The sequence below is a fragment of the Piliocolobus tephrosceles genome, chromosome 7, assembly GCF_002776525.5.
Source record: "Piliocolobus tephrosceles isolate RC106 chromosome 7, ASM277652v3, whole genome shotgun sequence".
Classification (NCBI taxonomy): domain Eukaryota; kingdom Metazoa; phylum Chordata; class Mammalia; order Primates; family Cercopithecidae; genus Piliocolobus; species Piliocolobus tephrosceles.
In genome coordinates this window covers 77629099-77656598 of record NC_045440.1, presented here as the reverse complement: position 1 = coordinate 77656598, position 27500 = coordinate 77629099, and the positions used below count along the sequence as shown (strand labels likewise).

Below are 27500 nucleotides of genomic sequence, written 5' to 3'. Positions count from 1 at the left end.
GCTTAACAAATCATACACAAGCACTCCCAATGAAAATCCCTCATTTTTTAAAAGTTTTTTTGCAAGCAGGCATCTTAGACCAGAAACCCTACTTGTTGAGGACAAGATGCACTCCATAAATGCCATATCAGTTTCTGACAGCAGAGTGAAGTACCAGTGAAAGTTGGGCACTCATTGGTAAAAAGTCTCTTTCTCTTCGTGTGTGTGTGTGTGTGTGTGTGTGTGTGTGTGTCTTGCCTGAGAACCTCAGCTACTGTAATAGCAGCTTGATTACAGCTTAAGTTTCTCTGAGTCCCTGCAGATCTCTCAGTTTGCAGAATGATGGCACTGTACACAACAGTGGAGTGGTCTGAAACTTGTGTTTATTTTCGGCCTATAACATAGGCACTGTCTTGATTTTATGAAACAGGTAAACAATCTTATTTCAAATCTTAAATGTGAAGAGTCTCATAACTTCAAGGCCAGCACCTTAATTTAAAAGTATCAACACTTTCACATATCCTGACAATTTCTGAAACAAGACAGATTAATGTTGCTATATTACATTGCATATCATATTGGTTATGATAAATATGTACTATCTCAACCTAGATGCTCCTCCCATCCCTATACCTTATTACGTAGTCTTCAGAGCGGTGGAGAACTGGAAAAAAACAAAACAGAATATTGGTTTCACCAATATTACTAAGCATCTTAGAAATCCCTTTTTAAAAGTTCTTATACATGAAAGACATCAGTGAAGGTCACTGGCATATTAAGTATAAAGAATAGCTAATTAATACTCTCTTTACTGTAATCAAATCCAATCTTGTCAGGCAAATCAGAGGGAAAGTGATCAGTTTAGAAAACATTAAAAGATCTTCATAGATTGAAAATGAATTCAAAATTCGTTTTGGTATCTGAGATGGTTAAAATGACATTCTAATTGCTCACAAATCAAACATCACAAAGCCTAGTGTGTAATTTTAATTTTAATCATTGATGAGCTTCAGGTTAATTATCCTCATGGCATGAATACAGCTTTCAAAATCCCCTGAAATAATCTGATAACCATAAGTAAGAAAACCTAACAATTTTGTAATTAGTCCATAAACATTAATGTTTACCTTTGCATTTGCCAATTCTGCACAAACAACGTATTCATACTGAAGGCAGCCAAAGTGCCTAAAATATAATCTCTTGCTGGCCTGAAGGAAATGAGGGAGTCAGAAAGAGACTAGAAATTTGGAATGAATGCAAGGTGGTAAATAACACTAAATTAATGATGCTAGATTAAAACATAAAGTTCCAGGACCCAGGATGATATTCCCCAATGATAGGATAACCTGCTAGGCATGATGAATATATCTGATATGTAAAAAAAAAAAAAAAAAAAAAAAAAATCACTTTAATTATAAAGAGTGAGGAAAACTCCTCAACACTTTACAGCTTTATAAAAAAGTTTCTAAGCTATATATGTTATTTGAATTTAGTTTTATCTTTACTCCTACAACAGTTCTCATCCCACAAATACAGTGGCCAGCTAGAATTATTACACGCATTCTAAAAGCAACTCAAATGAATTGCATAAAATGTGCAGTTAACAATTTTGGCCAGATGTGGAATAAACCCTGCAACGTATCATCTCAATATTTCCCTACATAAAGTAGATCCCATTTTTTTTCTTTTACCTTAAAAGAGCCAGAAGTCACCTTCAAAATGTAACATTAATGCTGTATAAAAAAATTATGAAAACCATATTAAGGAATCCATCATAGGTCAAAGCAATATGGTAGGATATATTTTGGTACAATACTCCCATACAATTTTACAGAAAATTGCCAATCAATTTCTTCTCAATAAGCTACATATAAATCAGAAACTAAGTCAAATACATGTCTTCTATACAATCAAATTTACATTTCATCTTAAACCCAACAATAACAAAACTATCTAAATTGATATAGCTAATAATATATTATTTGATTTTAAAATTTTTATTTTCTTGCTATTGACTATAACCATGACAATGTTTTTCAGTATATTCTGAGGGAATCACTTTAGTTTGTAGAGATAAAAAGTTATTTAGATCCTTATGTACAGTGACACTGAATACGATGCTAAGTGATTTCACTGTCATCAATGTCAGACGAGGTCTTTCTTTTATCAAAGTGACCCATTTAAGAAATTTACGATAAAGTTTTATAAGTCCCAGTAAAAAAGACCACAAAAACAACCATTTAACTTAAACCATAGAATTCATTCCAAAATGACTGCATAACAAGTTCACTCACTATAAAATTTCCTTCACCATTTAAGGTGATTTTTATTTAGTGTTCACCAACTTCTGTTCTCTACTGCCAGACATTCTGTTTGTAAAATCACCAAAGTCCTCAAGAAATCCCAGAGAGAAAACCTAACATAGTTTTAATGCTAAATTCAAAGCAATACATACCTGCTGGTCTGCTTAGAATATGTGTACATACACATTTTTGGTATTCTTAGTAATTCACAAGATCAGTGACTTTGATCATGTCAAATCCCTTTTTCAGAACTAATGGACAATATGCAGAAAAGAACTTTTATTAGTCGTTCTGCTTTGCTTTCGTCTACAGTCACTGCTGCCTAAACTCTGCTCTGCTAAATGACCAAACCCACCTACAAGGAGTCTAGCTAATGAAAGGGTGTGCTTTCTGAACAATAGAAGAATTCCTTTGCATTCAGAAAGCAGAGTTCCCATTAGAACCCAAAATCAGAGAGGCCAGTTTTACCTCTGTTTTTTAATTGAGATTGTCCCAGCCCTCTTCTACGGTCCAGTGAGACAGTGTTTGTGAAATGATTAAAAAGAACGTGATCTGATCAAGAGGACAGAATAATGGGAAAGGAATGCTAGGTTAGCCACTCTGCTAAGTGCTGGGAAAGAAGACCAGTGGGCTCCTTAGCCTATTGTTTTTATTCTCATCTGTTCTTTAGCCATCTCATAACACTTTGAGTCTTTATTTACTCCATTTTATGTGGGTTAAAAGTTGTCCACTTACATGATAATTTGGTAACTAGTTACAAATTTTAAAAAATAGAAAATAGATAAAAATCCTTGAATTATATCAAGTTTCCAAAAGGTCATCACTGTCTCTGCTGTGGCCTTTTCCCCATTCCAAATCCTCTATCAATATGTCATAGTGAGTTAGGCAAAGACAAAAGAGAGGCACAGTGTGAAAACGGCACATATATCTAATCCTGACAAAGCAATGAATAGACCTTCACAAGTATAATTATACTTGTTTATTTGTTGCCACGTACAGAGAACTGATGAAAAAAATCCATCAAAGTGGTATTATGCAGACACCAAGAGCTTCTTTTCTTTGGTTGCTAAAGCCACATTGAGGCTTAAATTCCTTATTGTTAAATTCAGAAGAAAGAAAAAAAAAGAATTTTGGCTAGACTTCTTTTTTTTTTTTTTTTTTTTTGCATTAGTTGCTGACAAATCTTTTGTGTACAAGGCTGCATTAGTTCTCACCGCTATTGCTACCTCACTTTTACCCAAGTTGGAATTCATAATTATAAACTACTGTATAGAAGCTTTTAAAAGGGTGTGGTGTGCGAACTCAGAGAAGAGGGTAGGAGAATTGCCTGTTTCTCAGTCTCTCTTTTGATATATCATAACACAGGTAAATACCTGTGTGGAAGTACCAGTTTCGTCAGGTACATCTTTGATCTCAGTCTTAAGTTGGTGCTAGTGTTTCTCTTTAATTCATCTTATTCTGCTATTTGCTTATTTTGGTATATGTGGAGTATTTCATGAAAGATTGCATAACTTTTTTCCCACTACAGTATTAAAAACATTAGCAAGAAAGACGGCAAATGCAAGGATGTAAAAGGATAGAAAATATTAAGTAAAAAAGGTTTCAAATCCAACTATTAGGGAGTCATTATGTTCCAATGGACACTAAATCAAATAACTTACAAAAGCAGATTTTTAGAGGTGGGGGTTGGGTAGCCAAACAAGCTTTTTCACTTGTAAGATAGAAATATATCAAAGTAAATGCAATCTGCATAGTTAATGTTTGTGAGCTTTACAATTTAAAACAGAAAAGCTGTAATTTTTCTTTGCTGGCAATCTGGAAACACTCTGGAGTTAATTACAGCTGATTCGGAGTGAACCACACAAACAAAGACCAGTCTATGTCCAGACAATTATACTGCATTAACCAGCTTAGAGCTTCCTGCTGATGTTTCAGGGCTCTTCTGTTACACCCTCCTACCTTCCCAGCACGAGAGAAAATGCTTCTGCAAGAAGGAATTAATGAAGAGAACTGCAAAAGAATGTGTGACGACCTCTCCTGACACGGCAAAAACTTTCCACCCATGTCACGACAAAGGGGAGAAGGTAATTGAGTTTGAATAGAAGGATGTAACCAAATATATTCAGCATTTAAAACAGGCACATTTTTTAAATAGAGAAAGTTTACAAAGACAAGTATGAGTATGTGAGTCAACTAAGTCATTTTTCCCTGTTTTCCTCTCGTTTTTCTCATTTGTGTTAGCTAGTCAATGAAGATCTGTTTTCTTCTCTGTAAATGGGACCCTGTGATTAATAGTCTTTTTCTCCCTCTCTCATTCTTTTCTTTCTCTTCCTCTCTTCCCACCCTCATTTTCCCTCATTCTCTCTCACATCACTAAATCTGCATAGACTGTATATAACAATTACATAGCATTAAACATATGTGCTGGAGAACTAAAGAGAAAAGGTGCACTTTACCAATGAGTCCAATAGTTCTAAGTTTGAATAGTTGTGGGAAATACGAATTTTATTCAGTTTTCTTCAAAACTTTAATCAAACTCCAGCTACTTTCCTTAGAGAGGAATCAATAATCTCTCCTTAACAAAATTACACTTTTATATGACTCATTTTATTTGTTTGCTTCAGGAAAATTTTATAATCAGTGTGCAAGATGGACCCAATAATTTAGCTACCCTCTGTAAACAAACTTCGGTATTTGCAACCAATCTAGTTGATTTCTAATTTTCTTATTCATTCTAATTGAAAATGAATAGTTTGCATTGGTGTGAGACAAGGACATGAACTATCAGAAGATTCTTTCTTTGATACTGTTTTGCTAGTATTCCAGCTGACATTGAGGCTTTGTAGTGATTGCTTCATTAAAGGTTAAGGATGTCCTAATCAGCTAAAGTATTACTAGAAAGCTGTTGTTTGCCAATACTGAGAATATACTGACTTTTTTTTCCTGTCTTTATTGAACAAAAAGGTACTTCCAAATGCCAGTGACCCAGTCATACTTCAGCATTAATCATCTTCTTTTTGGCTCATCTATGCAAAGTAGGATTAGAATTAAATGACTATATGATCCTTTTAATTTTTCTTCCCTAAATAAATATTAATCCATAAATCAATCAGGTACTATAATAAAATGCATATAAATATACACTGAAGTTATGAAAAGATTGTGTAGATTATACTTACATTTACAGGGATCACAATAATGGACAGGATTATTTTCCTTTCACAGACTCCCTCCCTCAGTTTCTACCATATCTGAATGTTCAAGTAAATTACACTGCTAAACATGAAGCTTTAACACAGAACACTTTAGTTCTCCTTGGAAAAACATGAACTGTGTCAATCATTTTTGGAATTTATAAATCACAGTTACCATGTTTTTCATATGTTATATTGTTCGTCTTTAAGATGTAACTGACTAATCTCTCTGGCATATGCATAATCTAAGAGTGCGTAGTTGATAACCTTTTAAGTTATCACATAAGAACATTTAAAAAATTAATCTTAATTGCTTTTATTAAGTTATATATAACTTTAGACTATTTGGCTTCAAAAAAAGATATACCAGACTAGTAAAAACCAGTGCACATACAATTTACTTCATATGTAAAGATATATGAAAGGCAATGTAAAGACAGTATATTTTAACGTGCATCTGTAGTTTTTCTCCTTTATCTATTCATATATGAAACTGATTATTGAACTACTGACAACCAAATATTTCAAAGAAAAAGCAATTGTATAATTTTTTCTATTTCACAATCCCTACCAATATGATCTCATAACCAATATAACAGTAAGTATAATAGTGTAGGCACTTTTTTAAAAAAAAAAAAGTCATTTCTTGCAGGCTAAACCTACCATAATTATCTTCATAAAATCAATCACAGGTCAAGTATTCCAGCAAACATTCCTATTTCTTGAGCAATGATTTCAATAATTTTACATGATTTCAAATAGTTTCACTGAAGAAAGTTATAGGCATAAATTCTTTAAATCACTACCAAGTGCATCTTACTATATAATACTCTTAGAATCTACCAAATACAAGTGTCTTTTTACATCCCATGTAAATATTTTAAATAATTTTATATTAAAAACCACATTAGGACTAGCATAATAGAGAACATAAGTAGAATGCTAAGTTTTCTTCTGGATGAAATATTGTCAAATTTATGTTTGATCTCTGAGATTAGTTGTTTTTTTATTGCTATTATGAAGAGGCTTTTGTTTGGGGATTTTTATTTAGGTTTTTTTTTTTTTTTGGCCTGAAAGTTAATTTGACTGCTGCCCATCAGTGAAGTGAGCAATTCAGTAATTAGCTTTTGTATTTTAAATGTATGAACTTTAATTAGATTTCATTATAAACAAACAACCGTCAACCATAATTATAAGCTCCTTGGTTTACCCACATATTATCCCTTTTCAAACAAACTTGATGTCAGACAAATTAAAATCAAGCAGCCAGCAATTTTGAGTTGGATTTTACATGATCTGCTGGTAACCTGATTACTTTAACTTCAATATCATTACAGGAAAAGTATCTTAGGAAAAATAATTACAAGAATTCCAACAGGAGACAAGCTTAATTGTATTGATTCAAAAGATGCATGTTCAGAGGAACCATGTTGAAGAAATAATGTTATCTCAAATCTACAGTTTCTATTAAAATGAAATTGTCCAGCATGAAAGAAGCAATTTAAGATTAGTGTCTACAAAACTAGAGATACTAAACTAACTAAATAATTATCTGGGCCCAATTATGTTATACTTTAAGTAGCAAAATATCAGTGTGGAGAAACTACAAGTCATGAGGTTTGCAGGTTTATTTACTGACTGGTGTATCTATTAGGACCAAGAACAAGTGGAGCTGTCAGGACATAATGAAGGTAAATGATTAGTTAGCACCAAGCTTGAACTCTTCTTCAATGCAATAAGAGTTAATTAAAGTTTACCACCAAACATCAACCAAAGCAGGATGTTGATCAGGTTTCAGCATTAAGTGCAAACAGACAATAGTTGGCAGCAATTAGTGCAGCTATCAAATGACATGCAATGATAATTATACATTTAAAACAGTTAAAGAGCTGGGGGAAAAAACTAATCAGCCTCTTTGACGACAAATACTCAAAGGGCAGGAAACAGGTATCAGATTATTTCACTTTAACACTGTAAATCAATAGAATTAAACAAGAAAAGGTTGTGTGGGTACATTATCTGAAGGAGAACAGTTAACTGGACCTAAAATGAAATAAATCTGCTAGTATTGGTCTATCAAAGATAAGAACTTCTGCAGCTAAAGAAAATAACTTGCTTTTCAATTAAAGTTTCAGAATGAAGTCTCTGTAAAGAAAGTTTAGCTTCTTGGTTTTGTGTAAATTCAGCAATGCAACAAGTATTTCATCATAATTATTGTTATTTAAATTAAGTATTAACTTCCATTCTACCATAATGTCAAAAGTACTTTAAGCCTGAATGTTATCTTTGTGTACTCAATATTATCTTCCTGAAAACTTTTCAAATGGATGTTAAGATTGAAATTCTTTTAATGCAGCTAAATTTAAAACAGAGGCCACATATACATATTTAGTGGTATATTACGCAGGTCTTCCTTGACACCATTCAAACCTATGACTTCAGTCTTGAAATTGATGAACCTGTATACAACATATCCCTTAAAAGAATTTTATTAATCACCTCATTCTTTTCCATAGTTTCTGGCCTGTAGCCTGGCGAATGTCTCCAGAAATGTGCCCATTCTCATGACCCCCACCTCCCCATTTTCCCAACTAATTCTGTTGTGCTAATGATTTGTACACAGTGTTGGCTAATCCCAGTATTTCCCTGGAGCAAAAACTAAGCCATGGCCGACTCCCAGCACAAAAATGTCTCTCTCCAAAAGCCCTTTCGCCCCCTTCAGCACTCATACACTCATTGGTCCTGACATTTTCACTTCAGCCATGACAAATGAGCTGATGACTCTGATGTGATTGCACGGGAGGATGGCTTTATCTAAAGATATATCATTAACTCTCATCGCCATCTCCTAATATGGGCTCTACTGGGTTCATGTAATGTGTTGCGAAAATTTGAGGAAAAATTTTTGTGAATATAGGCACTGTAAGTAACAAGAGACCAACTTCATCGAAAGAAGAAAAGGGAAGCCTGAGTGGACAGGATGGTTGGGGCGGGGGCGGGGGCGGAGGGTGGGGGGGCGGGTTCAGGGGGAGGGAAAAAAAAGACTAACATTAACTAAATGATGCTCTGGGGATTTGAGTAACTCTACTCAACCTCTGCCCCAGTGCAAACTAGCCAGCTGACTGTCTCTTACAGGTCCCTTCCGTTCAACATGGGCAGCTGGAGCAGAGCATAATTTGTTAAGTGGCACAAATGAAGTTTCTCAGATAAATATGGTTTACCAATTGGCAGGCCAACCAATTTCCTTGTTTTTATCACAGGGTGGTATCTATTTTATTCTCAAACCCTTAATTTCTTTTGTTACTAAATCTCTTTAAATTCACTTTAGTCGGGGAAGGGATTATCAAAAACAATTCCACTTTGAGATCATTGTATTTTTCAATTAGAAAGAGGCAATAGTTTCCTTCCAAACTATTATTAAATGTGAAACTTTTAAGCTCTCTGAAAAGGAGAGCCCTTCCATTTAGCATAAGCACGGCAACCTTTAGGTTACGTTAGAACCCAAGTTCCAGTCACATAGTTCTTGTTATGTACACGATAGAGTTTACAGAGCAGATACTTGTTATAACCTCTTCTCTCAATTCATCTGAGGAGACACAGCCAATCAGAGTCAACTCTAGCACAACAGACTTCTAGAAAAGAGGTCAGGCTTTGAGGTAAAGTGCTATTCAGTCTTGGACCATGCAAGGAGCTCTTTATTCCTGTTCTTATTGGCATCAGACCGCCTTACTAGAGTAAGAACAAAGCCAAGTGCTCGTGTGAGGTTTATGAATAAATCAGAGGTGAGCCACTTTAAGTGCTGCCCATGATTTCCTTGTTGACAGTGAGCACTTAAACAGGCTTCTATGACCAGCAACTTCTGGCAAACCATAATGATTCCTAATCTGCACCCTGCTTCATTTCAAGAACTAAATGACCCACCCTATTTTTCCTGCAAGCTTTCACCTTTCAGGCAATATTGGTCCTATCTCTAACAGTTTACCTTTATAATCTCAGAGCACCCAGCACAGGAATTGTAACAACTAAAAACTTCCTTTGCTTGGAAAAATCTATCTCCAGCATAAGCATAACAAATTATTCTCATATTAATATTATCTAATTTTTGGATAGGGAGAAGCTAAGCCAAATAAGCTGAAGAGGACACACACATGCACACACACACACTCAATTTCTTCAGCTGCACTCTGTAGTTATGTGATGTTTCCCAGGAATTTCCATGAGCTTCAGTTTCCGTATTGGTTAAACAAGGGGATTGTGCTATATCCCTTCTGACTGCAACAATCTATGGTTCTAATATAAAAACCCATTTAGATTCCTCTGTAAGATGGTTTGCTCTGTGGAATTTCCCAAAACAAGTCCAGTTGTTTTTAAAGTGATTTTGTTTTTTCAGTACCTAGATTTCAGGAGGAAAGGCAGATTCCAGTAGTATAGTAAACTGAAGTTTTCTATTTATGTTTTTAATTATCATTCATTTATCCATTCATTCATTCAACAGGTATTTACTGAGCACCAAATATTTGCCAATAGTATGTCCATCACTGTGGATATAGTGTTTAAACAGAAGTGGGTGCTACCCTCATGGAGGCTGCAGTTTTATTTAAGGAGACACTTAAACAAGCATCATGAAAAATGTTAAGATGCTAATTGCTTTCTCTACATGAATTATATCCTTATATTGATTAATATTAAAAAATGCTTTGTCTTAAATGAATGTGCTTCAAATGAAATGTCAAGTCCAGGGCCTCTTATAAATATGACTAGAAGATAGGCTATGCATACATTTTTACTTCTAAGAAGTGTTATGAACCAAACATATATAAATATTAAACAATAATCAAATACAAAATTAGAAAATTATAATCCAAATGCACTTAGATTTCCCATAAAATTATAAACAATAATTTTAAATGTGTATCTTATATGTATTACAATAAAAAATGTATCAGAAATAAACATTAAAAAAACAGAACTTTAGTTTCCAGGTGATTCAAAAAATTGTACTTATATATATTAACTCATCATGAATTTACCATCTTTAAACTTGGATAGTCCTCCAGAATAATGCATTATTATAAAACAGTAAAGGACTTTGATTCCCCAAGAGATAAACCAGATGGAGACCCACAAGTTGGTTATAAAATAACCTAAGAAAATTTAAGGGTTCATAATATTATTGGATTATTAATACCTGGATCTCTTCCCTAGGTTGGTATAAATTTTGGTCAACAGGATACCATGTAATAGTATCCATTCCCTTTTCTTGGCATATGAAAATATCACCAATATCAAGTATATAATATCATTAATAGCAAGTACATAATCCAGTTTTGGAAAATCCTCTAATTCAGTGGCTTTCAAGCGAAGACTTTCAACTTCAAGACTGAAATAAGCATTACAGTCATTTATATTATTGTATTTAATGGAGGGTCTGGAATCTTGAGTTCATGTGGATAGACCAAGGTCTGAATTATTGAAAAGCTGTTTCTGTCTTAATTTGCTTCTTTAAAAAAAATGAAGATTCAGAAATGCATTAAATACCGAGAAGCCCCTCAGGACCAAACCAACTTGTAGTGATCGAGTGGCAGATAAAGATGTGGAGGAGCATCCACCTGTCAACCTAGATGCCATTTGGGTACCTGTCAGTGAGAAAATATGAAAAGAAGGATACTACTCCTTTCCTCCACCTCTTAGACATATCCATTGCCAAATTCATATATTTTGCTTGTAGGAGAGAGGGGAAACTCTACTCAAAATATCTATGTAGACTTGCTTTATCAAATGCTCTTTAGTTGATCATTACTTTAAAACAACTATTGGGAAAAAACAAAAAGGGAACTTTTGGATCAGTTGTCAGGTCCTGCCACAATCACTTATTTTAACATTCACAACACTTTAATCTTATGTAATCTCTATAGCAACCCTGATATATAGATGAGAAAACTGAGGCTCAGGAAGACTAAGTAATTTGGACAAGGGCACCCACAACAGAAATGTAATCCAGGTGTCGTATAAGTTGAATAAGATTCCTATTAAGCATTGGGTTGCCAACAAATGTAGTAGATGTTAAAATATCTAAAATGTAAATTTAAATAAAGTGATTAAAAAAAAAAAAGGAAACCAAAGTAAGCAGAATCAAAAAATGTCTGTTCTTAACTAGGTGTCATTCTTTCTGTATATTATGCTGCCTCCAAAACATCACAGCCTTGACTTCATATCCTTTCTTTACATGGAAGTGAAGCCTTGTTCTTGTTCACACCATGTTTATGATTGTGATAAATACATTTTAAGTCACTGAAATCATCAGTATTTTATGAATCGTAGGCTCTTCTTGTCCATTTGGAGCACCTCGTGTAACTTCCTGCTTAACACAAAAATATGTTTAACAGTCACAATAACAAGAGGCCATCAAGATTCTACTTGTCTCCTTTCGATAACAGAGAGCTCACTCTCTCAGACAAGACAGGTTATCATGCACATTTTCCTTTCCTCCTCTTCACCATCTCCACAACCTTCATATTCATTCATTCAACAAACATTTTTCAAATAGCCAATACAGTTGAGTGACCACTGGTCCTAGAGTTTGAATATGTCAGTTCTTGTCTTGACATTTTCCTACCTTGCTGGGCAATCAAAGATAACTTATCTTTAATTCAATAGCCCATATTTTTAAAATGAGTTAGTCGAACCGAATGATGGTAAGGCCACTTTCCAGACTCTGGCATTTTGGTAATTCCTAATTGCCTTACCTCCCTAGCTGCTGTTTTCTGTTGAGATAATATTGACCAATTCTTAGAAGATGAAAGTTTAGCCTATGAAGGGAAAATTTCACAAGCTACCACTAGGAATGCATCTAAAGAGGAAAGAAAGACCTAACATGGAAAGAGAGTAGATGTGTGTGTGTGCGCGCGCGTGTGTGTGTGTGTGTCTGTATATACTCTAGTGAACAGGAACGTAAGAGTGTTAGGGATGATGAAACACAGTTGTATCCACTAAACCAAAAGAGAAGATTAATTCTAATTTTCAATTAATGGGCTCAGGAAATCTTAAGTATTAATTGCGTTGTTCCAAAATTTATGGTATTTTAAAAACTACTAATCACTGTATTTTTGAAAATCCACATTAGCAAACTATTTCAGGTTTAATGAAAATACCATGGGAAATGTAAGAATAATTGGTCTTTTTCAACCTATTATTCCAAGCAGACAAACGTTAAGATTCCTCAAAAACTTCCCTCTTAAGAAGTTATGTTTCATTTTGTTTTTAACAATATAACCAGGTGGCATACACCAGCTCGTATGTTTTTGTATTTTAACATTGTTAGAGCTATGGATTTCTTTTCTTCTTTACAGTGAAGGAAAAAAATTTTATGGACAGTTATAAAATGCATATTTTAACCCAAAAGTCAATTTTCCCTGGTTAAAATGATTTAGACCTGAGTAAATATTTGCAGTGATTTCTTTTTTATAGCTAGAACACAGTGAAACCTATAAATGTTGTCTTTAGAGGTATGTCCTATAGTGCATACCATTCAGTAATTATCATCTGAGCACTGTTGTGTCCTCAAGTCAGACAAACATTAGAAATGATCTATTATCTGAATTATGATGCTGCTGTGTGAACCCCTGACGTGAAGGACCAAAACACCTACTCACAACTTTTCTTGGACCATCAGGACATTATGATGTATTAACTAAGTCAGTCTGCCCAAATTCTTAAATTGTATTTGTTTATTTTATCCAGTCTCTAGAATGTTAAGGTGGTTAATTATATTAGAGATAAGCTGCCTACTAAATATGACTTTAGTGCCAAAGTCATTTTTAAGTCGAGTGCATAAACTCAAATATGCCTTAAAGTGGCGAATATTTTATTCTATTCACAAACCTTTAAAAGAAAAGGAAACGAGAGAAGAGCCATTCTTGAACTGAGGATTGTATGTCGAATGTGAAACCATATCAAACTTTCAAGGCAACTTGTGAACCTCTGAAACTAGGGAATTAACAGAACATGAAGTCCAGCAAGATCACAAGGGGCACAATCCTTATGCAAGAAAATAATGCCACTGAGCCCTCATTAAAAGCCCATTTCGTCTTTAGCCATCAAAGACTGTGAGTGCACTAAGATCTTGGTTATATCATCAGGGATAACTAAAACAAGTGCCAAGAGAAATTGTGCACTTTTAGTTCTCACATGTGTCCATCTGTTCACATATAAACATATATTCTGCTTTCTGTCTGATTTCTAAAATCTTGATATCAGAATACCCTGGGCTTTTGCCCATTTCATAAGAATGCAGACATCACATAAGCTACTATTAACCCATGTGTGATCCACTTCCATGGTGGCTGGAAAACTGCCAGTTACAACACATGGTGCCTGGTTAACAATGTCTTAAAATATAAATGAATTTATTTTTTAAATTAACACATTTTCTTATGGAAATACCTTAATAAGCCCTTCTGCATGTAAAAGAATAGTCTCCATGTGGATTTTTTTGTTCTTTTAAGACTTTTTTCAAGCATATCATAAAGTTAACCATAAAAGTTTCTGAAGCAATCCAGAATTTCTTGACAAATTTTAAAAAGGACTCTAGTAAAAAATTTGGGGGACCGTATAACATAGATCAAACAGTTTTCCTTTACAATATGCTGTACTCAAGAGTCAACCCTTACACTTTAATTTATGTAAAAGTACTTGTGATTTCCCAAATTTCCATCTAACCATCTTAATAGTACCTCAACAACAAAACTGCTAAAGTGATGAGGCAAATGGAAGTTCTAAAATCTAGCAGCAAACAAGTTGGGTTAATATCTGATGAAATCTTTTAGTCCTGTTCTGAGGCAGCCATGATCATTAGTGGTGACTTCAAACGCGAAAGAGCTTGTTTAAAATGTATACATATAAATAATTATCTGCACTGTATTTGATTTACATATGTACAAAAGAACCAATTCCCACTTTTGAAAGAGTCTTAACACTTATGGTATTTTAACTGTCCTAATGATGGTTGAAGAAACATCATTAAGAGTGTTGATCACATTGTCAACTGATAACCAGTTACATCCCTAACTAGTGACAGGGGACCCTACTACAAATGTCTCCAAGAGTGAACTTATAACACCTAGACACTTTTAAAGACTTATTTCTAAATAAAATACACAATACACCTACAAAGCAACATGAAGACTGCATTCAGAACTTCATGAAATAAATCTTAAGAAAATACATCAGTACCCTCTTCTCTCCCTTCCCAGCCACAAAAGCTGATAGGCCACTTAAAACACTTAACATTGCCAAAAGTCAGATTACACAACTCTTTCCCAAGTGAAGTGTTTCACCAATCGAGATAGTTATTTATAGCCGATGTGGTAAAATACAGGCACTTTATATTCCATCATTAACTGAATTAAATATCCACACCGTACTATTGGCTCTTCTAAAATAATTGTTTTTGCCAGCAAAGTACTGGGAATTCCTGATACCCAATAGTCAATATTTGGCTAGCCTGGCATGTTTCTGAAACTCTTCTATATACAAACCTCTGTTGATCATCTTCTAGCTGCACTATTGTCATACACATTACGCCCCAATGATGATGAAAACACAGCATCTTATAAAGTTGCTGAAATCTGAGCCCCTGCTTGTTTTCTCAAGTCTTGGACAAACATAACTTTAGAGAGAGCGGAGCACAGACATAAAGAAAGAGAAGCCTGCATTTTCATCTTCCTTTCATCCTAGTCATTCAGTCAGCCATTCAGGACCCTATTCAACAGAGCTTTTCATTATGCAAAAAAATGCTAATCCTTTTCCGATGCTTTCACACTTGTATAAACCCCCATTCCTTCAACTGAAAAGCAATTATATCAGTTTACCTTTCTGTCAAAAACAGGATTAATATTCCAATAACAGAATCTCCTTTCTTTTCCTATCTTTTTGCTTTAGGAAACTAGAGATTATTAGTAGAGGCATTCTTAGAACAAGAATCTATTATTTTAAATATGATTGTGTTAACCAATGGGTGGACAAGGGAGAAGAAGAAGAAAAAAAAGTCCTTCAGTTACTGCAGAAACTCTTTTCTGTGACAGAAGTGACCTTCCTTTTACAGATGCCCAAAAAGAATGAGACTCACTCTGGTCTATTAATCAGAAACAAATTATGAAAGAATGTAGCTGGACTGGTTGACACTATCCCATCTTGGGAGACTCAGTAACAGCCTAGTAACAATGTCCTCTTCATGGGTAATGAACAGCCATGACAAATGGGGCAGAGAAACTATTTATTTGCATATGCAAATTCTCACACAAGGGAAACATGTACAAACAAGTGTCATTGTAAGGTGGATTAGGCAAACAACGCTTTCTTTTTAGGACATTCTGCAGCCCAGAACATTAGTCAGCACAATTAAACCAGTCTCCATGGAGACTAATGAAATTTCACCACGGTATGAGTTAAATTAGATAGCTAGTTATGTGTTTCCACAATCCAACTTGAAATCCATTATTGTTTCAGAACAATACTGCAATTGTGCCTAGCTGATCTTTGCCAGCTCAACAAGCTCCTAAGTTGACAATTTGCATATGTTAATATAATTAAGCACTAATTACATGAAACTTGTACATATTCACATGCACTTTCCCTGGGCGCTTCTCAGTTTGAACCTTGGCCAAGTCTTTAACCCTTAGAGTGGTCTTAGAAGAGGGGGGAAAACCCTCTCCCTGTGGGTACAGCCCTTAGGCAGACACAGAAAGGCTCCTCATTTATAAACACAAAGCTTAACCTGGCTTCTCATATTTCTAGCAACAATGACAGAACATATTTGGTGAGAGTGCTAGAGACCAGGGGTAAGGAAAATGAAGAGAGGGGGATGGATTAGTCTTTAAAGACTCATAACGATCTTCTCAAAGGAAGGCAGGAACATTCATTTCAAGAAAATGTTAAGAAAGAATTTGTTCTCATTGACATTGTCGAACACTGGGAGATGAACGTGGTTTGACAACAGCAAAAATAGCAAGTAGGAAAGGGAAAAGGAGTCAGCAGCACCTAATGAGCTTTACATAAATATATGCAGAGGCAATTAAGCAATGTTAATTACTATGACAGCAGTTAATTGAATATAATTAGATATTTTAAGCCACTGAATAAAGCATAGTTAAGATTAATTTTATTGAGATTAATTGTAAATAAGGATAGATTAACGCTGTGTTTTGACAGGCATAAAAAGTAGTTCTGCAAATTAAGCAGAAGCGTGGCCACCAGTCCAAAAATCATATATTATTTTAATGTCACACCTCAGAATCATCTCCTCAATAAACATGACTTTTCAAACCCAAACAGACAGGAATCTTGAAGAAAAACAAACAGCTTGCAGAGATTAAAGAGCCTTTTGTCCTTTTTCATGTGCATTTCTTTTAACAGACTAAATTAAGCGAGTCTGGTGTACGTTTTTTAGGAAGGAACATTTCACACTGAATGGAAAAAATGTTCTATCACATAGAAATTCGTGCAGCTGTGCGGAACTTGGTCCAGAGGGTTTAAGACTATAAAACACCATCAAATGATAGACAGTAGGCCCTCCCAAGATTATGTGATAAAGTCACAATCTTTTATTTTGACCTCCCTCCAAATTTCTGCTTTGTATTCTTTCCAGTTAAGTCGCATATTTTCTTTCATAATTTTCTTTCTCTAAGAGGATAAAAAGAAACATTGCACCTACTAAGTGCTAGAAACAGAATGTAAAAGAAATTGAAGAAGGTTTCATTTAACATAGATCAGCTAAGTCATTCAGCCACAAAATTCAGTGATAGCTATCACAACAATGTATGCAAATGACACCTCTGGATTATTACTCTCATAAACAATGGTTTCTGAAAATATTTCTTAGGAAAGTATTGCTAATTGAAAAATCCTCTGCCCCAATAGTTTCACACCAAGCTAATTCATGCATACTCTTTAAGAAAATTAACACAGTCCTCAAGAAAGCTGAACAAATCATTAATAAGAAAGGAGCTTCAATTGATTTTGAAATAAATCAATAGGTGATTAACATAATATTTTTAAAGCAGCAGAATGTACATATATATTACATAAACGTGTATATTATATTTTCAATACCTTTTAGTTCTTAATCGAACAAGGGCTTTACACTATTGAGTCTGGGTCTACACAGCCTCACAACTTCTTTAGGATGTCTTTAGTCTTTATAACGAAAATCCTAAAATGGTCTATGAAACAAGACTACGACAAGCCATTCTGCAGTGAAAGATTTTAAATCATCCAGCCTCTTCTAATAGACTTGAGACTTATTGAGGTAGAAACCATAAAAAATGAAGAAGGGAAATTTAATCCCTGAAATATTGATTTGCACATTAATATCATATAGGCAGAGGGCAATTTGGCTTCGTGGAAATGACACATTGTCGACCCTTGGTGAAGTCAGAGCCAATCTAACTGCTGAACATGTCTGAATCTCAAGAGTTATTAAGGGCTTCCCTTCTTGCCTTTATGACTTTTCTTCAGCCTACCAATGCAATCTTAAATGTATTATCTTTAAGAAATAATTGTAAAACCTCAGGGGTTTTCCAGTTAATGGAAGGGAGGCCAAACCACATCAGATTCTGAAATGCAACATTAAACCCTTGCAATCAACAAAAGCACCTCAATTCTCATCCATCCAGTGCAGGATCTAATATTGTTATTAGAGATAATCAAATTTCATTGTGTAAATTTAGGCTCATGGTCAGAATGGAAGCAGTAAATTCTGCAATATTAAACGGTGATTTTCTCAGCCTCCTTTATGTTTTCCTTTGCTGGTGAAGCATCTTTTAAAATAATCCAACTAGCTCAAAATTAATGAACAGATTTGGACTCATTTGCTAAAAACTGCAAAATATTATAAAAGCGCTGAACATGTTTGCCTTATTTTTAACTTTAAGTGGCAACTTTCACTTCATTGAACCAGAGTCCACTATCCCTGTCTAACCCCACAGTTGGTCCTATTGCTTTGACTTACACAGCTGGTTTACCTGACCTTTCTTTGTTCCTTGGGTACATTTCACTTTTCAGATTTATGATATTTCCCCCATATTTCATTGACTCTATCTTCATTGCCATAAACATGAAAACACCTGAATATGAGTTTACTTTTCTTAAAATCCAAAATCAGCCAGCAACTGAATAAAAACACAGTGATGTTCTCCCTAGTTTATGCCATAAATATTAAAACCATTAAAAAAAACTAACTGTATAAACCTTATGATCCCCACACTGAAGCCAGGTGCAAGAGGTTAAAACAGCTGGCTAGCCATCTTTTATTTTTGTGTGCCTTCCTGCTGATTGAAACCACAAACCTTGAAAACTATCAAATATTCCCTTAAGAATATATTTTTTTTAAGATGAGGAAGGAAAAAAGAAAACCTCCATTCTCTTTAATATGCTCCTCAGTGGAAAAGGAAAACTCCGAAACAGTCAGTCACAGAGGTAGTGAAATAATTCTGAATATCTCCTTTCTGTTTTATTTAAACCATCCTTTTCAGCAATTTCTATACACAATTGTTTGTATTCTTCAGTTAGTAAAGAAGAAACAGGAAAAAAAAAAAAAAAAAAACAGAAAGAAAGTCTGAGCTTGCTCAGTCAGTTTTGCCAGTAAATACAAAGTAAAACAAGTGTTGATGGCACCGAGAGTGTTACATACCCGGGCTGTGTTTTTGCATTGCTCTCAATGGAAGCGATCGATGCCCGTGTCACTGTCGCGTCCCAATCGCAGCCAAGTCTCAGCCTTAATCTAAGCAACACCCGAAAAGGCAGCGGCAGCCGCAGCCTCTCTCTCACTCTTCCATCCATCTACCCAACTAAAAATATAATACTACATATGAGCTTTAACCACTCCACGTTTATAGGGATCAAGCCACTGAAAATCCAGAACACAATAAAAAAAAAAAAAAAAAAAAAAAACCCTCCTCTGTCTCTTGTCTCTTCTCTCTCTCTCCCTCTCTCTCTCTCTCTCCCCCTCTCTCTCTCGTCCTCTCTCCTCTCTGTCTCTCCTTTTGCCATCTACATGATCCTTGATTAAACATGGAACAGAGTTAATAAAAAGGGTGGGGGGGAGGACTCAAGGAGAGGAAATGCAACTGTCAGAAATCAGGACGGCCAGATTTCCTGGTGAACCTGCCTCTGTCTGAGTCAGTGTCAATCCACCATCTTCTGCCAGTGAACTTGTCTTTGGGTTTTTGTTTGTGTGTGTGTGTTGGGGGGGATGTTGTTGTTGTGTGTATGTGTGTGTGTGCTTTTTTTGGAAGGGGGGAGGGGAAAGACACGGTGGGGGCCGGAGGTGGGGGGGAGAGTACGGAGAATGTTGTGTCTGTGAGTGTGTGTTGAGTGTGAGTGTGTCTCTGTGTGTGTAGGGGTCGAGGTGGGGGGGTCCGTGTTTGCGATCTGAACCTTTGGTACCTACAAGGAGGGTGTCTCACCGAACGGTAGCTAAAACCTCACCAGAACCGCGCGGAAGTGAGAAGTCGCGGCCACAGGCGCCCGCAGAAGCCTCCTGTCTGGGCCGGACCCCAGCCTGAGCGGCCGAAAGGAGCCCCCCGCCCGGATCACAGGTAACAAAAGAAATAGAAACCAGTGCACCGTCTTCTGGCGGAAGGGGGTTAGGATAGGGAACCTTCTGTAACTTGGACATTGGCAGAGAAACTTTATACAATTTCATGAGAAAATTTATTTTTTTTCTGATAGAAAAGAGCACAGAGAAGGGGGTTGGGAGTGGATAGAAGTAGAAGGAAGGAGAGACCCGGTGCATTCCAGCCCCTTTTCCCTTAGCTGCTCCCAGCCAGAAGGCGCACTTGATGCTTGGAGAAGCGAAGGAGGTGAAGTTCATTTGTAGGCATGGAACCCTTTTAGGGGGGGGCGAAGAACGAATCGGTTCTCACAGCCGAACACAGACACTCAATACACACACACACACGCACACGCACACACCCCTTGCCCTTTGCTATAAAGAAAGGAAAAGAATCTTGACCCCAAGCCGCGGGCGTCTATCCGCTGGTCTAACCCACACCCAGCGGCGTTCCGTCCCGAGCAAGCAGCCGCCGCCTCCCGGGTCCCCGGCCCAGCGGCCGAGTGATCCCGCCTCCTAACGGACCTGCCTTCCCTCCGCGGCGCCCGCGCCCGCGCAGCCGAGAGCAGCCCTCGGCAGCGCCCGCCGCGCCAGCTCCGGTGGGCCGGTGTCTACCTGCAGCCCTAGCCCCAACGTTCACCCCAGTCTCTTGAAATCCCCTCCCCAGAGCGCACGAACCCCCGGGCGTCCTCCAGCCCCGCACACTAAGCGACCTTCGGGGAACTTGAGAAGGGGAAGAGGGGCGGGTGGTAAAAGGGGGAAGAAAAACGAGGCTGAATAAGGTGGGGTGGGGGTTGGAGGGTAAAGCAGGGAAAGAGAAGGAAGAGAGGGGCTCCCAGCCCCACCGACCAACGTCCAAACTTTTGGAGGATGAGTGCGGAGGACGAGTCATCCCGATCCGGGTGCGGGGGCGCGGGGCGAGCAGGGACCCCTGGCAGTGCCCGCGCCGCTGCGGAGCTGACAGCTTCCCCCAGCCACTAGAATGCCCGGGGCTCGCGAGGAAGGCAGAACCCGAAAAGACAGAGAAAAGGAGAGAAAACTGCCTGAGCAAATGTAGATGATCCTCCGCCACTTAATCCAAAAGTTAAATCCCGAAAAACGCAGCCCCCCTAAAGAAAGTGGAAAATCAGGTCCCTCATTGCCTCCTCCCTCCCTCAGCGGAGCAAAACCTTGAGCCAAAAAAAGGGGAAAGAGATAGAAAAGGGGGGCAGAGCGGAAGAGATGGTCGGAATGAGGGGATGTGTGCGAGAGCGAGCAGGAGCGAGCGAGCTAGGGGCAGAGAGGGAGAGGGAGAGAGAGGGAGCGAAATATCAAAGATTGTGCAAGATCAGGCTGGAAAGATAATCGATACTCGACCTAAATTTAACACAAACTACTCAATAAAAGTTAAAGAAAAAACTTACTTTCCATTTCCCCTGCAGTTCCTACTCGATCTTCGCCTCTTTTTTGTTTTGCTTTTATTTTACTTACAGCTGATCACATCCAAGTAAAACGAGAGGGTTCATTAAAAAAATAAAAAAAATAAAAAATAATCCTCGAACTTTATTGGGTGAAAATAAAAACGTTGGAGCAGAAAGTGGGGGGCATGGAGCGGTCCTCGGGGGTCCGGGAGGAGTTAAAGCATGTGCCGACCGCGGTCTCGCTGTTTGGTTGTGAAGGGGTTGGGAAAAGGAGGAAAGGAAATGAAAATCCGATATGTCTTTATTCTGCTAATTATTATCGTTTTAGCCCTGTTTAAAAAAATGGCTGATTAAGTTGAGTGCGCATGTCTTTGTGTGTCTATTCCCGATATGCACTCTGGGAATGAGAGAGGAGAGCGAGGGAGAGGGAGAGGGAGAGGGGGGAGAGAGAGGTGTAATTAGTGAGGTGATCAACATTCCCCAGACTGCAAATGACGCGCAGCCCGGACTCAGAGCAGCTCCGGAGCCTCACGACTTCCAAGGCTCCGAGCGCTGCGGTTGGAGCCCAGGACGCGACGACCGCGGAGAGGACAGGGGATGGGGACCTCCGGGGCTCGCACCCCACGCGCCCCTGCGCGCGACTCCCAAACTTCATTAGATACACACACGCTCTTACACACAAACACAGGCACACACAGAGCAAGAAGGGGAAAGAAATAAAACATAGATACCGCCAAAGCGTTGCCCTTTAACCATTCGAGATTTTTTTTTTTTTATTTTAATGAGGCAAAGTAATTATTATCGGACCAGAGATTTGTTTACTAGGGAGCTCTAAGCAGAAATATGAGTTAGGGTAATGAAGAGCTTTTCTCTGCCGAGTTTATTCTGCTGAGCACATGAACGCACTTTAATGGCGATATGCGGGGGCCTGAGCAAATATGCAGATATATGTAAATAAAGGGTGCCTGCCTGTGTGCAAACACTGCTCAGCCCAGCCTATTTCAAAGGAGGAATTGCACTCTGGATCCTTAGGTACTCTATTTAAACACGTATCCTTCACTTGTATACACAGGAGAGAAAATCCAGGTTATGGGAGATGGAAGCGGTTAGTCAAAGAAAACTTCCAAATGAGAATAAGTGACGGTTGCAAGAATGATTGGGGAGGGGGGTACAGTTCTAGCCTTTATGTAATATTCTTGAATATTTTATCAGAATTGCATAAGTTCAATGTAATAACTTTAAGAAGACTTAGAAAAGAAAAACCTTTCATCTTTTGAGTCTGTTGAGTTATCTTTCTTGAAGCACATTATGATGAATTTTAAAACCCCACTACAGATCTCATTAGAATGAAATATACTTGGTATTTTCTGGTGCAAAATTTAAGGTGGCTGATTCTCATTTGAAAATCTAATTATCTCTTTCCAATATTACCGATGTGAAGATGAGTGACACTTCCATTAAAAGATAATTAACTAAAACTAGGAATAGACATACTTTTAAATACCCCCTACTGAATTTAGAATATATATACGGAATATATATATATGCATTGCTAGTCAGCATCTTGATGCATTTATAACTACTATACCACAGGTCACAGGTAGACACCATCTATGTAATATTTCAAAAATAGGAATTCTAAACAGAAAGTAAGAATAACAAATCAAATGAGCTAAAAACAGGAAATACTTGCAGTGTCCAGCTTCCTGGACAGGTGATGTGTCAGCTGCCTTTGAGTGACAGGCCTTTGAAGTTCTGGATCGCCAGGATCTGCTTCAAAACCTTGTCTTAGGCCTTAAGCACAAATCTACCAAATACCAACAGAAAGGTTTATCGCACAAGTATTTGGAACTACAGAGGCTGCAAAAATGCATCTTTCCAGGCCTAAAACCTTGCGTTATCAGAGAACATTTGGAAAATCATAGGACTGATGCAAATGGATTAAAACCAAACAAAACACCTGGGAGGATAAAAGCACAGTCCTCAAAAAAGCAGACCTAGGCCCAGATCAGGAAAGCTGGTTGCCTTCAGCAGCTGGCTAAAGTTACAATGAAAGTCCAGAGGCATGGAGTGGAGGGAAAAAAAAACCTAGATATGGTCTTTATTAAGAGAGAAAAAAAAGCAAATCACCACCTTGGATTCGGAGTCAGTGCAGGTACTAGTGTTTTAGAAGCCAGGGCTACTAAATGTTAACAGAAAGAAAATCATCTGTCTCTCCAAAGACTTTATTCGATTTTAAACTTCTTTGGGAAGAAATTTGTTGAAAGTCGAAAGCTTTCTAAAATTGTAAATTTACTTTGTTTACAGCCCCACCTTTACCCAGCAATTGTATCACCAATTTGCTAGCAGTATCTGATTGCACCTCAGTGGGGTTTATCCATATGCCTTAAGAAACATACATGCACACAGGGGTAAAATTTAAATTCTCTGCAACTTGTAAGTGAAAAAGGTGTTTATGTAGCGTTACTGTTTACTGAAAAACACCCCAGAGAGCAAAATTTCTGGCTTAAAAAAAACTATTTGAGGTGTGTGCGTGGGGAAGGAGAATGGGAGCTTTTAAAGAGACTGAGGGGAAATGAAGGCAGGGAAACTTTCAGGTTCAAATCAGAAAAGATCAAGCCCTTTGCGGAAGAGGGCTCCATGTACAAGCTCACTGATGGAAAAACCATTTCCTGCGACTTCAGACGGGTAAATGGATATGATGAAGGAAACACCTGAGAACAATAAGTCTGTTTCAGGCTCAGGTGAAGAAAGAGGTCTATTTCTGGCATGGAAGAATAGGAAAATGATGATCATTTCGTTTTCAAGTTCTTTATTTCTTTTGCCTTTTTCTCCCTGAAACATCAATTACATTAATGTCATTAATGTCAAAACAGCAAACGTCAAATCAGGAAAACAATTACAAAAAATTGGTGGCTATTTCTCCTCTACACCTCCCCCGTCTTTTCTTGGAAAATACAACTGTGTGTATCCGTGTGTGTGTGTGTGTGTGTGTGTGTGTGTGTGTGTGTGTCTGGTGGTGGGGGCGGTTGATTTCTAAGTAAGAAAACAAAAGAGGACTTGTAAGGGGTGCCCACTTTCTCAACCCCTTCTTTTGTTGGCGAGGATTCTCCACCTAACGTGTGTGTGTGTGTGTGTGTGTGTGTGTGTGCGTGTTGTTGTTGTTGTTACCATCTCTTTCTCGTTTTCTTTCACCTTTTCCCTAAGAAGAGAGGCTGGAGGTGAGGGTCGGGGGTTAATGGGCTGAGGGAAGGGGCAGAGAGGTTCTAGCGCAGAGTCAAGAGTTTCCTCCAGGGCTTGGCCTCGGAGCGCGCCAGCGTGAGGAGAGCTGTTGGGCTGAAGCGGCGGCGGGACTGCGTGGGGTGGGCCCGGGGGCGCGGAGCGCGGCGCCGCTGGCAGGGGCGCGGGGAGGCGGGCGAGCCCGAGCCCAGCCCGCGGGCCGCTATGGGGCGCGAGCGCGATCCGAGCGCCTGGACCTGGCTGCGCCGTTGCGCCGCGGCCCCTTGCTCCCTACATCTCGGCTCCCAGCGTCAGGAAACCCAGCTGCTCCTCTTGGGTCTCTGCGGACGCCTTGCCATCCACCTTTGACCCTGACTCCCACTCCCTGTCCCACCCCCATTCCACTGTCCCTAAACTCTGCGCGAACCCGCCGCCGCCCTCACGGAACGTTGGGTCACTTTTTTTTTTTTCAAAGTGAAAGGAGCAGAGGTTTCCCTGCCGCACCAAGAACTTTCCCTGTATCCTCTTCAACACTTTACAGGGCAACCCCAGGCCAGCCACATCCACTGCAGAGCACTCGGACCCTGACATTGAGCGCCGAGTTAGGGGAAAACCAAAAAGGAATACCAGGTGGTTAGGTGTTGAGTGTTGGAGGCGAGGAGTAATTAACATTGAGACAAAAGGTAATTTCCACTTCTGCCCTTTTTCTTCGGCGTATTTTATTTCCTAAATCCACTCCGAGGACACTCTTCACAATCGGTCTAAAGAGTTTTCAGCTGTTTGTTCTGTCCTTCTCCCACCCTGTCCTCACCAATTCACTAATAAATACCCCACCTCCCTCTCCCCAGTGTCCCTCCAGCTCAAGAACAACTCCAGCCCAAGGGGAAAAAGGTTTCCAGTCTTTTGACCGCGCTTCCGGGGTCTATAGATGAGCTCAGTTTGAAACGAGGTATTACAAGATTTCAGCGTTAGGAACTCTTTATATCACCACAGACACTTTCAGATCCTCAGCTCCCTCCTCCTCTTCTCTTTTTGTTGGGTCTTCTCCACCCGGGGGCTATTTAACAAAGGCTGTGTGTTAACTAACATTTTTGTTTAAGTTAGCAACCCTTTTCCAAAACACACTTAAGCCTGATACCAATATTTGTCACTGTGTGTGTAGGGGGGTGAGGAGTGTGACAGGGTTGGGGGGTATTTGTGAAAGGGAGGGATGTGGAGTTAACAAAGAATGGAAAGGTGCAGGACTTGTTTTGGAAGGTGTCATAAACACATTATATTTATAGTGAAATAATTCAAGAAATAGTGGGGTGTATGTGTCTGTGTGGCTCTGTGTGTGGTGAGGGATCCCAAGCTTTCTATACAGAACGAGGTATATATTTTTAAAGAACTAACAAAAAAGTGGGGGGCTTAAAATATGACCTAACATTGAGAATGGACACTTTCTTTGATGGAAGGAGTGAGCTAGTGAAAATCAAAAGGGAATGGCATTTTGAGTGTGTATATATGTGTGTAGTATTTGTGGGCAGTTAAATCTCTCCCTGAATCCCTCCCCTCCTCCAGCTACACTCTTATCTCCTCTATGGCCTTCTTCTTTTTCTTAAAAAGCATAGCAGTGTCCCCCTTTTGTTCCCAGGTTTCTGTCTCTGCACCTCTATATCCCTGTGTATTTCTCTCTTCCTGGATTAAAGTCAATTTTTGGCTTTTACTTTGGAGTAAATGTTTCAGCTTTTTTTTTTTTTTTCCCCCTTGGGGATTCTGACCTTTTAGGGGGAAGGGGAATCATTATGTAGAGTTAGACACAGGTAAAGAAAGGAAGGGAGAAGGAGGGAGGGGCTACAGGGTTTGAGGAAGGAAGAATTAAGGGAGGAGAGGAGGGAAAGGGAGAAGAAAGAGAAAAGTCAGATGCCCTCTGGCCTTTCAGAGGTCAGAGCTCAGACAGTGTTGTGACCTCTTTTCCCTCTAAGCAACCAGCCCAGTGTTTATAAACAAATCAGACAGGACTCTCCCCAAACAATAACAGTTCACTAACTTCATAAGCACTTCCACAGCACTTACGCAAATTAATGAGGACCCCTTATCACGTTCCTCCCCACAACACACATACATGTTCACACCACCAAAACCAAGATCACAATCACACAATCCTCAAATATATATGGAGATATTTCCAGCAAGAGTATCCAAAGAAAATGTTACATTCTGTCTGGGGAAGAGCTCCAAGACAAGATCCAAATGGGAAAGGACAGAGAGAGAGAGAGAGAGAGAGAAGATACAGACAGACACACACACACAGACAGAATAACTAATTTCATTGAGCAGAAGATAAAGTGATATTTTAGACCTAAAAGCATCTATATCTAGTCAATGAAGTGCTGTATAGACAGTATACTAAACTCTGGCCACCAAATAAAATTATTTTAAAACGACATTGCATTCATTCAAACACCCACATTTCTAAGACAAATGTGCAGATATTTACAGCTGAAGAAAAGCCACCACCACTATATGTAATGTCCCTAAATATTAGATACAAGAGAACTATTAAATCCTACAGCAAAACCAACAACAACAACAACAAAAACAGCCCATCTGATCTAAGTTACAAAACGTATAATTGTTTCTATCTTTAATTATTTAAGACAACTAGCAGAAACTAAATGAATCACAGATTTTGAAAGAAAATGTGGTTTGCCAAGGTACAGGAATGGTAGCTTTACATTAAATTATAACCAAAACACCAATTCAGAAATAAATGACAAGATAGAAAAAGGTGAAAGCAAAAAAAAAAAAAAAAAAA

General features: G+C 38.1%; 1 protein-coding gene and 1 long non-coding RNA gene across 3 annotated transcripts in view; one reads left to right on the top strand and one right to left on the bottom strand.

The window, feature by feature from the left end:
- Positions 1 to 21889, bottom strand: part of ZFHX4 (zinc finger homeobox 4) — a 188826-nt gene extending 166937 nt beyond the window's left edge. The window contains exon 1 of one of the 2 annotated variants that reach the window (XM_023227772.2): positions 21488 to 21889. The gene's annotated coding sequence lies outside the window, so the exon portion shown is untranslated. Of the gene's footprint in view, positions 1 to 9636; positions 9711 to 21487 lie in introns of those variants that run through there. The other variant, XM_023227773.1, reaches the window with a different exon arrangement.
- LOC111535719 overlaps positions 19845 to 27500 on the top strand; it is a 73825-nt gene continuing 66169 nt past the window's right edge. Inside the window, exon 1 of the long non-coding RNA XR_003309604.1 lies at positions 19845 to 20070. This is a non-coding gene — a long non-coding RNA (uncharacterized LOC111535719). The remainder of the gene's footprint in view (positions 20071 to 27500) is intronic.